This window comes from Mirounga angustirostris, unplaced genomic scaffold (assembly GCF_029215605.1).
Source record: "Mirounga angustirostris isolate CCGP_5_RB_7025 unplaced genomic scaffold, mMirAng1.0.hap1 SCAF_5, whole genome shotgun sequence".
Classification (NCBI taxonomy): Eukaryota; Metazoa; Chordata; class Mammalia; order Carnivora; family Phocidae; genus Mirounga; species Mirounga angustirostris.
Genome location: NW_026991713.1, coordinates 135884746 through 135900637, shown reverse-complemented (window position 1 = coordinate 135900637; position 15892 = coordinate 135884746). Strand labels below are relative to the sequence as shown.

The following is a 15892-nucleotide window of genomic DNA, read 5'->3' as shown; positions in this document are numbered from 1 at the left end:
GAGCATGGAATACCTTTCCATTTGTGTGTGTGTGTGTGTGTGTGTGTGTGTGTCCCCTTCAATTTCATCAGTGTTTTATAGTTTTATAGTTTTCAGAGTACAGGTCTTTCACCTCTTTGATTAGGTTTATTCCTAGGTATCTTATTATTTTGGGTGCAGTTGTAAATGGATTGTTTTTAAATTTCTCTTTGTGCTGCTTCATTATCAGTGTGTAGACATGCAACGGATTTCTGTACGTTGATTTTGTATCCTGTGAGTTTACTGATTGAATCAGTTATTTTGGACCAACCAAAATGTATATATTTTTTTATCATGAAACAAAAATACCAATAAGTCTATAACTAATAAAAAGTCCGGACTAATAGCTTCTAATTGCTTGTTAGTCCCCCTGCCCCCCAAAATATACAACCTAGTTCTATGTCCAATTTTAAATTAAAACAGGTTGATAAATTCAATTTTCTATAATGTTACTCAGCTGTAGATGCCTAAGTTGTTTGGGACCTACTGGCTTGAGAAATTAAGATTCTCATGCAGTGAACAAACTAATGAGAATTTCTTTCCAAGATCAAAACTAGTCTTTGTTTCCAGGAGGCTGCCTTTATTTATTTATTTTTTTTAAATGGTGGTGCTTGTTTTTGTACATATTGTTCTTTCTGTGTGTTATCTAAGATGTCATAAAAATACTGCTATAAAAGCTACAGGACTGAGTTGGATTTCAGGCCTTCACATTTCTCTAGTAGTCTGTGTTCTAAAGGGTGGGGTGCTGTTTCCTGCACTCAGCTGATCGACTTGGGACAAGCTTTTACCACCAAGCCACCTTGTCTCTGGCCATCCATCATGTGCACCCTGTTTGTAATCAAGGGCTCTCTGGCCGGAGGGGGATGTTTTGGTTTCGTCTCCAGCATGTTGGTCTCAGGAATGTTCAGCATGAGGGGGAAAACATGAAAAGGTCAGTTTCACATGAGGCCAGATGATCTCAGTGGTCATTTCCCACAAATGACCTGGCCGTGACATCAACTTTCACTTTTCTTATGACTGCCTTCTTTGAGAGCGTCCACATTCCACATTAGCAAATTAACAATTTCAATGAATTTTGACATCAATCAGGTATCTGCTCAACCTCCAACCCCTCCACTTTCTGCCTCTTGTCTTCTCACTTCAGACGGTGCTATTGGCAAGCAGACCTAATGGCACGTGTGTTTCCTGGGCTCCCATTTTGATCTATGTGGTATTTTTTGGAGGGAAATATGAGCCAACTTTAAAAAAATGGGAAGATTCTGTAACACCTTTAGATTTCCATCTTCTCCTCCAAAATGAGGGAAATCCAGCAAGACTAGATGCAAATTTCCCTGACGCAACCCTGCCTTCATTAAGGGATATCTGCCCCCATTTCCCCAAGGTCTCTAGCACACCCTAGAGCTGCACCTGCTGAGACCAAGTGCTTCTTTCCAGTTGTTCCTGTGTTTTTGTGTCTGTGTTTCTTACTCCCAGCCCACGTTTCTTCTTATGTGGCTTTCTTGGTCCATGAAGGCATTTTTATTTGCAACTTCTACTCTTCATAGCATTTTATTCATCAAATCTTAGCTTTGGGAGTTTTGGTAGATATAATCCTATTAAGTGGCAAATAGTATTTTATTAATACCATTGATTTCCCTTAACCCTGTCACAGTTAAATATGATTCCTTCCCTTGTCTTCTCCCAGCAGCAAGCTGGGATTGTTGGCATTGCCTTTCACACCTGACAGAGGAACTCGTTGCTAGAAGTCATTATGTCCATGTCAGGCCAATGATATTTACATGGAACTTTGCATTTTACAATGGATTTTTTTTCCCCCAGGTATGAACTTATTGAAATCTCAGGGCAACTCTGAGTGAAAGGAGGATTTATCATCTCTAGTTTATAGATGGGAAACTCATGGGGGTTAGAAACTTGCCCCAGGCCACATGGTTAGTAACTGATAGAGCCCGAATGCAGTCCAGGGCTCCTGGCTTCCAATCTCCCTCTCCATTAAAGATGCTGCCTCCTTGGTAAGTTCTGGGCTTTACAGTTTGAAATCTCTTCCATTATTGTCAATTCCAATAAACATGTGGGCAGATCTGTCCTGCCCACTGGAATTTTCCAGCTGAATGTCTTTAAAGACAATGACTGAATATTTGAAGACAAGGCAGGGAGAGAAATCACTAGTGAGTGGTTTCTGGGTTTGGAGACGATTATGATTTTCAAAGGACTGACTGGATTTTTATATAACCTCTACAATATTTGTTCCACTGTCTTCAGTGTGCTGTCCTGTGAATCATTCTTCAATGGTGTGAGATAAAGTTTACTTGCCAGTTTTCAGGTTTGGAATGAAAAATACAAGTTGTCGTTCAATCGTCTTTGTCTGGTAAGCTCTAGACTGGGTTGCTAACAGGTGGTGAAAACAAGCTGATCCGTTGTCACTGCTTTCTTCAGCCCATGTGAAGTGCTGATGAGGAATTAGTTGCTGGAGTGCGAGTCCCTGCGTGGATTTACTTGACACCTGTTTGGTTGTCCCAGGCCTCTACATCTGCATAAAGGTTTCAGGTTTCCAGGGAGGCGGTTCCTCTTCACGTGCTCTCAATGGCCTGTCGCTCACTGTCCTCCAGAGTTCCATGAGGGACCCCAGGAGAACTCCTAGAACTGCCCTCCAGCACCACCTCCCTCGAAGGACACTCTGCTGGAGCAGGTATGAACTGCTAAAACCTTCTAGCAATGTCTAGGCCCTCGCGTTTCCAGAATGGCCCAGTGGCTTCCTCATGGATCTTTCCTGCCAAGCTCCTCCGCTTTGCTGTGTTATTTCTCAATTCCATGGGCAAAGACATTTCCCTTCCTTCTGACATTTCAGAAATGCCATTTGATATGTTAACTGACATTGTCATTTTTGCTAAAGCAGTTTGCAAAAGGTATGCTTCTTTTCAGTTCCTGCTTTCTCCAGGGATTATCACTTACCCATTGGAGGGTTTTCTCTTCTCACATGAAGACTGCTGTCTGTAACACAACGTAAATAAGAATAACGATGCTTTCAGGTTTTTAAAAGGATTTCTGTAGAATAGAATACATACATGTATTGATGAGTTTTCAAATATTTAAAATATATAGTTTGCAAAATTCATTTATAACAAGGGTGGGGGAAAACATGATTCGTGTGATTCCCTTCCTAATTTGTGCCCTAATTCATTTTTGGATGATGGTTTTGGGTAGAATCATAAAAATGGAGTAGTTTAATCAGTACTTGCATATTTCTTCCTGCCAGCTGAATTGATACCAGCCAATTATTCTACATAAGAGAACAAGTCATCCATTTGAACTACCTTTTTTGATGCCTATCTTAGTATTTCAAAGAGAAATAACATTCTTTTACGACTTTGTTCTTGCCTGAAACAAGGATTCACCCAATCTGATAGTGCATTCTGGCAGTGGAGTGTTTCCACCTCAGAAATCAGCATGTTAGGGTTGCTTGTCCCACTCCTTTGCACAGGCCAAGCCCATCCTGCAGCCCCCACCAGCTGGCTTTCTGTTGAGATATTGCTGTACCTAAAATTAAAAATTTGTAAGGAATTACTGTAAAAACATGGGGAAGAGTTGGTTGTAAGTCATATTTACTGATTTTCAGATCTGGACTAAAGGTGAAGTGATTCACTTACAGGTCTTTTAAAAAAAATCTTATTTATTTATTTATTTATTTATTTATTTATTTATTTATTTATTCCTCATCCTAAGTGTGCTCTTTAACCCCCATCACCTATTTCCCCCACCACCCCACCCACCTCCTCTCCGGTGACCATCAGTGTGTTCTCTGCAGTTAAGAGTCTGTTTCTTGGTTTGTGTCTCTCTCTGTTTTTTCCTTTTTCCTTTGTTTTGTTTCTTAAATTCCACATATGGTATTTACAGTGAAATCACATGGTATTTGCCTTTCTCTGACTGACTTATTTTACATAGCATAATACTCTCTAGCTCCATACATACCATTGCAATGACAAGATTTCGTTTTTTTATATGGCTGAGTAATATTCCATTGTATATATACCACATTTTCTTTATCCATTCATCAGTTGATGGACACTTGGACTGCTTCCATAATTTGGTTATTGTTGATAATGTTGCTATAAACATAAGGGTACACATATCCCTTCTAATTAGTGTTTTCATTTTCTTTGGGTAGATACCCAGTAGTGTGATTGCCAGATCATAGGGTAGTTCTATTTTTGACTTCTTGAGGAAACTCCATACTGTTTTCCAGAGTGGTTACACCAGTTTGCATTCTCACCAACAGTGCAAAGTGTTCCCCTTTCTCCAGATCCTCACCAACACCTGTTGTTTCTTGTGTTGTTGGTTTTAGCCATTCTGACAAGTGTGAGGTGATATTTCATTGCAGTTTTGATTTGCATTTCCCTGATGATCAGTGATGTTGAGCATCTTTTCATGTGTCTGTTAGCCATCTGTATATCCTCTTTAGAGAAATGTCTGTTCATGTCTTCTGCCCATTTTTTAATGACATTATTTATTGTTTGGGTGTTGAGTTGTATAAGTTCTTTATATATTTTGGATACTATTCTTTATCAGATATGTCATTTGCAAATATCTTCTCCCATTCGGAAAGTTGTCTTTTAGTTTCATTGACTGTTTTCTTCACTGTGCAGAAGCTTTTTATTTTTGCATAGACCCAATAGTTATTTTTGCTGTTTCCCTTGCCTCAGGAGACGTAGCTAGAAAGAGGTTGCTATGGCCAATGCCAGAGAAGTTACTGCCTGTGTTCTCTTCTAGGATTTTGATGGTTTCAGATCTCACATTTAAGTCTTTAATCCATTTTTGTGTATGGTGAAAGAGAGTGATCTGGTTTCATTCTTTTGCATGTGGCTGTCCAGTTTTCCCCACACTGTTTGTTGAAGAGACTGTCTTTTTCCCATTGCATATTCTTTCCTGCTTTGGTGAAGATTAATTGACCATATAATTGTGGGTTTATTTCTGGGTTTTCTATTCTGTTCTATTGATCTATGTGTCCATTTTTATGCCCAAACAGTCCAACACTGTTTTGATCACTACAGCTTTGTAAAATAACTTGAAGTCCAGAACTGTGATGTTTTCAGCTTTTCTTTTCTTTTTCAAGATTGTTTTGGGTATTTGGGTCTTTTGTGCTTCCATACAAATTTTAGGATTATTGGTTCTAGTTCTACTTTCAGGAACTTTTTACAAGTGTAGTAAATTTGAGAAAAAAATAGAAGAAAATTTTGTAAAAAAAAAAAAAAGGTTTGTTGACTTTTGTTCACTATTGAAATGACATTTAGGAACAGAAGTTTTTGTTTGGTTGGTTTTAGATTTTATTTATTTATTTGAGAGAGACAGAGAGAGAGCATGAGCAGAGAGAGGGAGAAGCAGACTCCCCACCAAGCAGGGAGCCTGATGCAGGACCTGATCCCAGGACCCTGAGATCATGACCTGAGCTGAAGGCAGATGCTCAACTGACTGAGCCTCCCAGGCACTCCCTGAACAGAAATTTCTAAAAGGGAAATATAAATTACATAATTTGTTGCTACCACTTGACACCATAAAGATAAGTGAAAATGAAATCAAGTGACCTGCAGATAGTGTCCACTGGGGTTGTCCATCAGTAGCTGTTTTACCTTTTCAGTGTACATCACTTCCTTTGGACAATTGACCCATTCCCCCATTCCTGCTTTCTCCCTTTGTTTTATCTCATTTCTTACCTTGCTATCATTCCCTCCTTCTCTTTTTTCTCTCTTTTCCTTCTCTTCAAAGCCTTAGGATTGATGAAACCACCCCAACTGGAACCTAGAGAGGTGTTGCACTGGGATGGTGTAAATAGGTAGGTGGGACCACATCTTTTCCTGTTGAATCTGAAAGGGTTGACATCTCACTCATAACCAACAGAAAATGCAGAAATGATGCTATGTGGCATCTGGGGCTAGCACAGAAAAGATAAGGACGTTTCTACCTGCTCTCTGGAATATTTGCATTGAGAGACCACATGGGGAGACCCTGAGCTACATGAAGAGGGGTGGAAAGGGGAAGATACAGAGACAGAGACAGACTAGGGAGGGGTCTGGCCAGCCCTGATGTTCCATCAGCTCTTCTGGCTCCATCCTCGATCTGACTGCTGCCACAGGAGAGACCTTGAGCTAGAAATACCCAACCAAGCCTTTTCCAAATTTGTGACCCAAAAAATAAGTGAGCAAGATGAAATGCTCACTTTCAGTCCCTGAGTATTGGGGTAATATGGTACACGGAAGTGGATAACCAGAAAAATGAGTTTGATAAATTGGCTAGGAATCAAGAAGCTTGAGGACCTGGGTGTGGTTTTTCTGATACCACTTGGTGTAGGATACTTTTCTTGCCAAGAGTTTTATTTCTTGTCTAGAAGCAGATCAAAAAATTCATTGTTATATCTTCTTACAAGATTGTCATAATTTACTTCAAAGGAGATAATGTACCTTTGAGAAAAGTAAAAATTGTTAGGTAATACAATGGTACTATTGGTATTATTATTCTTTAGCACTTTTTTTTTAAATTTCAAGTTTTTATTTAAATTCTAGTTAGTTAACATATGTGGTGAAATTGGTTTCAGGTATAGAATTTAGTGATTCATCACTTACATATAACACTCAGTGCTCATCGCAACAAGTTCTCTCCGTAATACCCATCACACATCTAGCCCATCCCCCACCCACCTCCCTCCATCAACCCTCAGTTTGTTCTCTATATTTAAGAGTCTCTTATGGTTTGTTTCCCTCTCTCTTTTTTCTTTTCCTTTCCCCCCTCTGATATGTTCATCTGTTTTGCTTCTTAAATTCCACATTCATATGAGTGAAATCATATGGTATTTGTCTTTCTCTGACTGACTTATTTTGCTTAGCATAATACCCTCTAGCTCCATCCATGTCGAATACAATGGTATTATAAATTTCTATAGAAGAAAAAATGGAGTGAAATAGAAGTTTATCTATAGCTATATTGCCATTGACTCCTGTTATTAGCGTTACCAGTATTTCCGAGAAGCAGTGAAATGGCTCTCTAGCCAGCCTGTCTGGTTTTTGTCCTGGCTGTGTGGTTTACTAGCATGTGATGGTGGGCAAATTACCCAATAAATCAGTTATATGATAAACACCAACTATTAATGTTGTTCCTCCTATAAGGTTTTCAGCAATTATCCCTTCCCTGCCCTCACATCCTACTGTTTGACTATCGTTGTCTTTTTTGTCTGTTAATGCATGGCTTAGACATCTTACTTTGGGTGACAGGCCCAGGGTGGACACCCCCACCCCCAAGACCCCACTTGTACATGACTTGTGCCGTGCTGACTCCTCTACACACCTGTTCTGATGTTTTGTCCGTGGTTGACTTTCCTGTCACCCTGGCTAGAGTCTGACCCTCAGGGAGAAAGCATGTCCTGTCTTTGTTTCCATCTGCCAGAATCTAGTGCAAGTAAGGCATAGAGAAGGAAAAAATGGGTGAATCAGTATATGAGTGAATTATGCATTTGCTTTAAGCCACAAATAATGCAAATTTGGAAAGTGCTGGAGGAGAAGTGCTTCTAAAACTTCGTGTCGGGGCACCTGGGTGGCTCAGTTGGTTAAGCGACTGCCTTCAGCTCAGGTCATGATCCCAGGGTCCTGGGATTGAGCCCCGCATCGGCTCCCTGCTCGGTGGGGATCCTGCTTCTCCCTCTCCCACTCCCCCTGCTTGTGTTCCCTCTCTAGCTGTCCCTCTCTCTCTCTCTCTCTCTCTGTCAATTAAATAAATAAATAAAATCTTTAAAAAAAAAATAAAACTGTGTGTCATGTAAATGATCCTTTTCTGATGAGTAATGTGGCAGTTGGCTTGATTTACTGCAGGTCTAAAAAAGAAGTGGTAAAGATCCGGAATTTCAATGGAGTTCTGTGGCATCTTTCGAGCCTTCCTTGTCTCTAGGTAGAAGAAATTTGGTAATTTAAATTTTCTGTGTTTTGTGAAAGGGAATCTGTGCATTTTCCATGCAGCTAGAGCAACTTCAGACCTCTGCAATGACAATGTTGTCATATCTTATGAATATTTTTCTAAAGGGATGTAACCACACTGGTGAAGACCATTGTCTCTTCTGCCTCTAGTGTCTCCTGTTGTAGTTTGTGGTGTCAGCTGGTGGTGGGAGGCTAAAGGAATTTTTGAGACTGGGCTAAAGGTAAGTTAAGTTGGGAATATGCCATTTTAATAGCAATTTGGAAAGCCATTTTAGAATGTTTCAATGAAGCAAGAAATTCCCAACTTCTGGTTTTGTGAATCTAAAAGGTACCTTTTCTAGTCATCTAGTCAAAGGGACTGGGGTGGGGGGATTGAGACAAAAATCAATAGAATATTAAACAAAAACAATAAATACGAGCAGTGACATCAGTGGAGATGATTCTCGTGCTGAGAAGTAGGTTGTATAACATTTTTTGTCATATTGAAACAGAAATGTACTAAAAGGAGGAGGTAAGTTTCTAACAGAAGTATCAGGTAGTGATTTACAATTAGTTACTCTGCAGGAAAACATAAGATGCCATTTTTAGAGTTTATAGATGAAATAAGTTGATAGAGGTTTCTCAAGTTTGACAAGAAATCTAAAACATTTCCTGATATCATCAACAAAGAGTTGTGAAGCTGGAAGGGATTCTTCCAGGTATGACTGATAAAAAACAAAAAACAAAAACAAAACTGGTCTTATTTTGCTGAAGAGAAGACCGAATTATCCTTCCACTTCTGGAGGATGATGTCACAAAACCATTGCCAATAATGAGGCAGTCAAAGAATAGGGAGGGGAAAATGTATGGAAGTGTGTTAGATATGTTGGGTAGCTAATTAATCCAATATTAGTGTTCTCCTGGAATTGTGATGATCATGGTATTTGTCAGTATTACAACATCTATCATTTATTTCATTTTGTTTTTCCAAATACATCCTGACTTTTGATATCTGTATTTTGTATTCTTGTCTATAAAATGGACCCCTAAACTGTATGGACATCAGGGCCCACAAAGCCTACACATGCCCCCATCTAACTGTTGTACTTGTATGTCCTATTTTACACTTCTGAGGTCTGCACTTTCCATGCATTGTCTCATATCTACAAACTTGAGTGACTTCACATCACTACATAGTCTCTAGTTAATTGATTGTTAATTTTAATTTAAACCCCTGTGAAAAATCTTTCATCTCTCTTCCAAAGGAGATTTCCATTTTTATTAGTGTTGACTAAATTTCCTTTAGAAGATAGCAGTGATTGAGGAAGAAAAGAAGAAAATGTTATATATAGAAATTGGGTTGGCATGTACTTAAAATGATGCGTATACTATGGGAACTTGAATATTGACTCAACTGGATGGCCAATAGGCTAACAAAAAATTCAAGTTACAGAAAGTGCTATTGTTTTGCCTATCAGCCTGCTTAGCAGCCAACAGCTCGGTACACTTGAGGCAATGAGTTCTGGATTTGGGAAGCCTAGAAGATTTTGTAAAGACCAATTTTCCTCAGGAATGGGGTTTAAATTTTGGTAGGAAAAAAGTGGCAAGATTTGAAATGATTTTGTAGGCACTCATCTCTTCATAGGTTTAGGGTACAAATTCCTGAAGAACAAGGTGGGTGTTGCTGGTGAACCCGTTCCCATTTTGGAAGCAAACAAACCAACAGGTGTCTGTATGATCAATAGAGTTTTAACACTGGTGGGTGTTTGTCTTGAAAGAGGAGAACTATGTTAAACCATTTGCTCAAGCACCTTCTAGAGAAAAGATGGCTTACTCACATTAGGGAATGTAAACATCACTTACATTCAGAGGGTCAATTGAGCTAGACTCTTGCATGACGTCTTCTCCTTTGCCCCCAACTTTCCTTCACCTACTGTAACATGGAATCAGATTGCCCTTCCCTCCTCTGGAATTGCTTTCTTCCTTTATCTCGTGTTTGTCAAGCCTTTCCCACCTACCCTGCCATCATTCCCCATGGTCTTAAATACCATATAAGATTGACAGTCCTTCCATTCTTGTCAGTACCCAAATGTACCCTGAATTCCAATTTGGTATATTTAGCTACTTACCTGGAATTTCCACCGCACGGGCATCTTCAAGTTCATGTGTCAATACCAAACTCTGGATTTTATTTCACGACCCCCAACCTGCTAGTTGGATGTCCTGGACTTTGTGGCTTATTGTCTACTCTTGAGTTGGATGGCATCAAAATCTTGAACAGATGGTCCCACTGTTTTAGAATTAATTTATAGCAATGCACAGTAGCTTTACTTTTCATTGCTCTTTTGTTGTGTTGTTGTTTCTTTCTTTTTTTTTTTTTTTTCAATTTGAGAATGTATTCAGATACTCCAAGCATATGTTGAGACTAGTGGAACACTTCTCTGGGTTTAGGAATCTGTATATTTTAAAATCATCATAAGCTCCAGTTTATCCAACAAGCCATGAGTGCCTTCAGTGACTTTCTGAAGTGGAAACACACTTTCCAGTCAGTGTTGGCAAAGGGCAAGGGCCATTAGGGGTCATTGGGCAAGGAGAAGGAGGGCCGGAACCTTTTCTAAAAACCCTCTTCGTGGAAAGTCCCTTCTCTTGTTATTTCCCCTGATTCCTCTCTATGGTGCATAGTAAAACAGAAGTAGAAAGAAATTCTTAAATGACAGCAATATCATGCTGCTTCAGACACCTTTGTAATGACAGCTCCCTGGTCTCCAGTTAACTTCTGAGTATTTAAAAGACAGGGAGGGATTTCTGCTACTTTAAAGTAATTAATAACTCTTCACCATAAATACTTTTCTCCTGGATTTCTTAGCAGTGGATGAATGGGCTCCAGCCTTTGATTCAGCTTTTACTGACGATTCAGGCTTAGTAGAAAATAGTTTTTAAAGAACACTGAATTAAAATATCATGTGACTCATGAGCAGAAATAGGGGATTTTAATAGAGGGGAAAATGTCAGAGAAGGACAGAATCTCTGTGGCCCAGTATGATTGGTGAAGGATTTTCCCACAGAAGTGGAATTAGAGTTGGGTCTGGATGGAGGGCAGAGGAGATGGATTTCTAGAGAGAAGAGAAAACCATTCTCAGGGAAGTACAAATGTGCACAGAGCCACCAGACAGGTCAAGCTGCTGGCATTCGCGGACAGCACCATGATCTATGTGGCAGGGTTTGTGTGGGTGCTGGCAGGGCCCGAGACTGTTGGGTCACAAAGATGAACCCAGTTTAGAAGGAGTTACATCATTTGTTAACTCAATAAATATTTGTTAAGTGGTAGCTACATGACAGCTATTGGGGGTGTAGTGGCAGGCAAGTCGGATGAAGTCCCTGCCTTCATATATAATATTGGAAGCACTGCGTGTCACTGAAAATGCACACAGCCCGATCAGTAAATAACGGGGTATGGAGGGAGAGAGGTGAGCATACCTAAGAGGAGAGGCAGGGGGATTCTCTGAGGAGGTGACCTCTCTGTTTGTATTTTATGGGGCTCTATAGGTGTCAAGGGGTGTGGGGATTGTAGGGCCCAATTCTAGCTCTGAGCCACCCCTGCAGAAGTTAAGTCAGAGAGCACAGGCTAGTCCCCGAATGGTGGCCCTAGGCAGTGAGAAATATTCCCATTCCACAGACACATACAAGATTGTCTTGATGGTTCTCGCCAATGAGTGTGGAGTCTGAGAAGTGGCCACCCTCAAAGCTGGCTGGTTTTCTTCCCTGAACAGGTGGGCGCAGGTGTGCTACTTGCCGAGATGAGAAGACTGAGAAGTGGCATTATTTTGCAGATATGAAAAGTTCAAGTTACGGGCCCATGATCTTTTAACTCCCTGTGAGATATCTGAGCAAAGATGACATGCATTTGGTTACAAGTAAATAAAGCATGTTGAGTGTTAGGTGAAAGTAAGACCCATGTGACAAATGGACTGGCACTCCGACCAAAAACTGAAGTTAGAAGTGATCTGTTCAGCACCATCCGATTAAAGTATGGTTGAGGAATGTATATTAGTTTCCTACCCTATGTGAAACATCATCTTAGGCACGGTGGGAATCAACCAGGCACCTCTGCAAGTCATCCTGGGAGGGGCACAGGTGAAAACAGTCCTGTGGGTCATTGTATGGAGTGTGGTCTCAGTTTAGGAATTTCTGCCATATTTATTTACCTAAATATTCAGAGATCTACCAGGATGTCACCACTGGGAGTTCCACAGTGACTCATGAAGACTGGAGCTAAAGGTCAATTATTCTTCCAGGTCTAGCTGCCTTTCTCTCTACCTGCCTAGAATCTGTGTCATCATGGAAAACAAGTTTCTAAGGAATGTAGGCGTCACGACCTGCAACAGCATTCAAACTGAGTCCAGGAGAGACAGAATGGAAGGGTCTGGCCCCATGTGCAGCATGTGGAAGTGTGGGGACCAGAAGAGCACTTCCACAAGGTACTGGGTAATGGCAGCATTTTCATGCAAGAAAATACTCCTCCCGTGGTAGCTGAGAGGACAGCGCAAGACCACAAGCAAACCCAGCACCATCCATTTCCAGGGAGAGTGTGGATTCTTTGTTCCTTCACAACTTTGATCATCAGAACATGTATTCAGTTTGTGTGATTTTTGCTTGGAAAGAACTGAGTGGTTGGCAACAAAAACAACATTATAAGGGAAGTACTTGTAAAGCTCCTAAGTGATTCCCTTAGGGCATGGACACCCAGAGCAATGCTCTGTTCTCTGAACCTCATCTGTTCCAGGCATCCTTGGCTGGTTGGTCTGGTCACACAATCCACTGCAAGACGTGGGTCTCTCAGTATTTCCCCAAAAGGAGGGCTGGTGTGTGTGTGTGTGTGTGTGTGTTTTAAACACAAATGTGTCCAAACTAAGTACTGCTTATGTCAATCAGGGTTCTGGAAGGACGCAAAATTCAGGCTAGATGATTCAAATGAAGAGATCTTAATGAAGAAACTACTCACATTGTATTTCTTAAACTTACATATATTACATGTAAATAATAGCTCAATAAAGCCAGGGAAAGAAAGAAGTGTCTTTGTGGGAGGCAGATTTCTAAACAGCCACAAGAATTATTGTCCACATACACCTCTGTAACTCTTTCCTCTGCTGGGTGGGCTGCATTTAGTGACGGGCTTCCAACCAATAGAACACAGCAAAGGTGTTGAGGTCTCATTTTCATGATTAGGTCACAAAAGATGTGGCTTTGGTTTTGCTGGTATCTCCCTTGCCTTCTTGCATTGAAGCTTTGATGAAGCAAGCCCCCATGATGGAGGGACCCACTTGGCAAGGATCTGAGGGCAGCCTCCCACAGCCAGACTTCGAGGAATCGAGTTATACCAACAACCACTTGGTCACGGTCCTTTCCCTGGCTGGGCTTCCTGGTGACCATAGCCTGGCCACCACTGGGCTGCAGGCTGATGAGACTCCATTCTAGGGGGTCCAGCTAAGCTGCACCTGGACCCCTGACCCAAAGAAGCTGTGAGATAATAAATGTGCGCTGTCCCAAGCCACTAAATCTTGGTGTAATTTGTTATGCAGCAATAGATCATTAATAATTCCAGGTCTATTGGGGGCATACTTTAAAAAAAAAAGATTTATTTATTTATTTTAGAGGGGTAGGAGGAGAGGGAGAGGGAGAGAGGACTCCGATCTGAGCATGGAGCTTGATTTTGGGGATCAATCTCATGACTCTGAGATCACAAGCTGAGCCAAAATCAAGAGTTGGATGCTTAACTGACTGAGCTACCCAGGTGTCTCTTGGGGGCATACTTATATTTACAATCAACTTATAGAACATTTCCATGATCCCCTAGAATTCCACCCTGCCCCTTTCCCCAGCCCCTGGTAACTATGACTCAATGATGATTGAGTTTAAGGATAGTTATCTAGGTTTATAATCTAAGATTTTACTTATGCATTAATTTTACTATCATGATTACAGTGTAGAGTGCTGATCTCCATCTCTTTCATTTGCCTTTTGATGAATGAGTGTAAAAAGTTTTCTTCTGCCAGTTTTCTTCTGTACCATTAGGGACAGGACATGAAAAGTTCTGAACTGGGGCGCCTAGGTGGCTCAGTCGTTAAGCGTCTGCCTTCGGCTCAGGTCATGGTCCCAGGGTCCTGGGATCGAGCCCCGCATCGGGCTCCCTGCTCCGCAGGAAGCCTGCTTCTCCCTCTCCCACTTCCCCTGCTTGTGTTCCCTCTCTTGCTGTCTCTCTCTCTCTGTCAAATAAATAAATAAAATCTTAAAAAAAAAAAAAAAGAAAAGAAAAGTTCTGAACTCCCATTGTCGCCCCCAAGTCTCTAAATCTTCACTGAAGGTTGTGCAGTCCTTCGGGCAGGGCAAGAAGAAAACAGAAAGCTGAGGATGTTTCACAATTGCTTCATCTTTCAGGTCCTTCTATCACCCTCTGGTTCTCATTATTTGGTCTTTTTTTTAGCACTGCTGGGAATAATTGATGGGTAAGGATGAGAGATGATGATATAATTTCTGGGATTATAAGTAGCAAAACATTTCAAGATGCAGGAAAAATAAGATCACTTAGACTCATAATGTGCCTTATGGTGATGATGAACTTATGGGAGAATCCAATGGACCTGTATGGTAATTAAAAGATTAAACGTCTTATTCTATTTTTAAAAATAAGTGTATTTTATCTTTGGTTTTTGGAAGACCTCTAAGAGAGGATAAAAGTCATGAAATGCCATTTAAACCACTTTGAAAACCTCAGACACTAAAACAGGGTCCAATAATGCCTGGTGCTGAATGTGAATGAGGTAGGGTGAGACCTGAGGCCAGAGGTGGTAGCGAGCCATTTCCACCCTGTGAGAGGGGGACAAAAAGAAGAGCTCAGTATAGAGAAGGAGCCCAGCAAGAGGCAGAACCGTAGAGAAAAGGCCACTGGAATCAGTGAATTTAGGAGAAGCCCGGTTGTTGCCATGGGCATCATGTCAAAGCAGGGGAGAGACAATGATGCCTCCTTGCTGACACTCAGCCATCAATGATGCATTCCCTTAGCCAGACCAAGCCAACTGGCACCTTTCAGGGCTCTAAGGGCAGACAGGCAGAGGATGGATCTAGGCAGCCGTGTGAAAAAAGAACCTTCACATGCTTCTAGTGACTTCTTTGAAATCTGTCTTGGATGGTTTTCCTCTTTAGCACATGTGAATATACCTCATTCTTCTAAATTGCTCTAAGACACAAAGCATAGATGAACCATACCAGGGAGGACCTTAGAAAGCAGGTGGCACTTCCTCTGAGGCTTGAAGGATTTTAGTACATGTTTCTCTGTATAGAGCAGAAATGGCAGTCCAAAGTGTAATGAGCTGAGTAAGGGAAAGGCTCATTATCTGAGAGGCTTCTCTGGTGGCTGGCATAAAATAGATACTCAATAAATACTTACATTAAATTGAGCTTGTTGAGGAAGAGAATTAATCAACCAAATCTGCATTTTTTATTGTTGTTTCATTAAATACATTTCTTTAGCTGTATGTTAACAGTAAAGAAATTTGGAGATCTGAGGCAATAATCTAGATAATTTTAAGACTGATAACCTGCTATTTAGGAAGTCGTTCTTTTAGGTCTAAATGAGCTATGTTGAGTAGAGTCAATTAGATCATTGCTCAAGTCCACATACTATGCCATTTGGCATGTTCTATCTTTTTGTTTAAAATGGTAATTAGTGGGGCGCCTGGGTGGCTCAGTTGGTTAAGCGACTGCCTTCGGCTCAGGTCATGATCCTGGAGTCCCGGGATCGAGTCCCGCATCGGGTTCCCTGCTCGGCAGGGAGTCTGCTTCTCCCTCTGACCCTCCTCCCTCTCATGCTCTCTGTCTCTCATTCTCTCTCTTGCAAATGAATAAAATCTTTAAAAAAATGCTAATTAGTTTGTCTTTGAAAGACC

At 40.9% G+C, this 15892-nt stretch overlaps 1 protein-coding gene across 6 annotated transcripts in view; it reads left to right on the top strand.

Moving 5' to 3' along the window:
• LOC135364513 (uncharacterized) overlaps positions 1 to 15892 on the top strand; it is a 62438-nt gene that overhangs the window by 33020 nt on the left and 13526 nt on the right. For 2 of the 6 annotated variants that reach the window (XR_010411737.1, XR_010411742.1), the window contains 3 exons: positions 1837 to 2027; positions 2452 to 2704; positions 12245 to 15821. The gene's annotated coding sequence lies outside the window, so the exon portion shown is untranslated. Of the gene's footprint in view, positions 1 to 1836; positions 2028 to 2277; positions 2384 to 2451; positions 2705 to 12244; positions 15822 to 15892 lie in introns of those variants that run through there. The other 4 variants (XR_010411741.1, XR_010411740.1, XR_010411738.1 and 1 more) reach the window with 4 other exon arrangements.